Here is a 1,528-nt window from a genome sequence, read left to right as displayed (position 1 = left end):
CGCAAACGCCCCGCTATATGTATACCCCCACTGATACCTCTGCGCATGCGCAAAAAATGAGAGGCGCTATCAAGCGGCTCTAGCGCAGCGTCAGACTTGGCTACTGCGCAACGGAGGCGCACAGCTGGACACGCGCCGGCGCCAGTGCGTCTGCCGCGGCTATGACGTCATTCCTCTGGAATGCGCAGACAGGCGAGGCGCGCGTGGCGGCGGCGGTAGCGGTTAAAGCCCCTTGTAGCGGTGGCTCCGGCGCGCCAGCTGTGCGCTGTGTGACGTCACTGCTCCTCGGGCATGCGCAGTCTCCAGGAGCCACGCGAAACTGCTCAACCTCGGCCAGTGTAGCTTACGCTACAAAAGGTGCTACAGCAGGGTTCGACGACTCTCTGACACGGCGCAGAGAAGGCGGTCTTTATTCTATGAGAAGGCTCCGAAGTCAGTTCGCCAACAAACACGGGTTTATTCACCCAAGATACAGCACAGTGCGACAGTCACGGCGCTTACGGGCAAAGGCTCACCGCAAGACCGATCGAGTACGCGCGCCCGCTGCGCTAGGGCTAACCGGGTAGCGGTCCGCCAAGCGCGAGAACGAGGAGTCGTGAGAAAAACGTCTCATGTAACCACCTCGTTGCGGGCCTGTGAGCATCTGCCGCGGCGAGGAAGCGCTCAGCGGATGAGAGCTCGGGTGGAGAGGGTGCCCTAGGGCCGCCACTCGGGAGGCCGATCAGAGCGCGTCCCGGTGGCAACACTCCATTTGCTAGTAGGTACAGCGTTTGACCGCTGGCGCCACGCTGCGCCGCTCGCGCGTACCGCGTTTCTAGGTGGTTCCGTTCACCGAGGGCGCTCGAACGCAATAATATGGTTTGCACGAATGCAACCCTTCGGAGCGTGCCTGTATGGCTGAGTGGTTACGGCGCTTCATTCGGGATCTTGCGTACGCGGGTTCGAAACCCGCTCTGCCTGGACTTTTTTTTAATATCACGCTTTTCCCTTTTTTTTCTCTCTGTTTGCCAGCGCGGTCGCTTGAACCCCGGCGCCACGGCGGCAGCCGTGGTGTCGGTCGCCGACGCGAAGCGGCGGTCGTTGGGGTGTTGCGGAGCGCAGCGTAGCAACACCCCAAATAAAAAAATAGTGCTCTAGCCGGTAGACTGCTCCCTCCCTGATAGTGAGATTATATTTGGATCATCAAAACAGTGATGCGTTTATAATACCACCGATCCCAACAGCAGGCTAAGTCACCACCAGCCCAGCGTTTTCTCTGTCAACGCCTCAGCGGTCAAACGCTGTACCTACTAGCAAATGAAAATACGCGTCCCGGTGACATGTTCTCGTGGAGGGGAGAAGCATAGTTTGCGCGGGAAAGTAGCTCCGGCACGCTAGTGTCCCCCATGTTGCCGTTACGGCGGCGGTTCCCGGAGATCCAGCTAAGCGCCACGCGCGAGCTGGGGGACGAGGTGCGGGAAGGCACCTCGATCCCCACACACACTTTAGTATTTTACCAGCAACTGCTGTAAAATACTAGAGCACGTAA

The sequence above is a fragment of the Dermacentor silvarum genome, chromosome 1 (assembly GCF_013339745.2).
Source record: "Dermacentor silvarum isolate Dsil-2018 chromosome 1, BIME_Dsil_1.4, whole genome shotgun sequence".
NCBI lineage: Eukaryota > Metazoa > Arthropoda > Arachnida > Ixodida > Ixodidae > Dermacentor > Dermacentor silvarum.
This window is presented reverse-complemented; position numbering follows the sequence as displayed.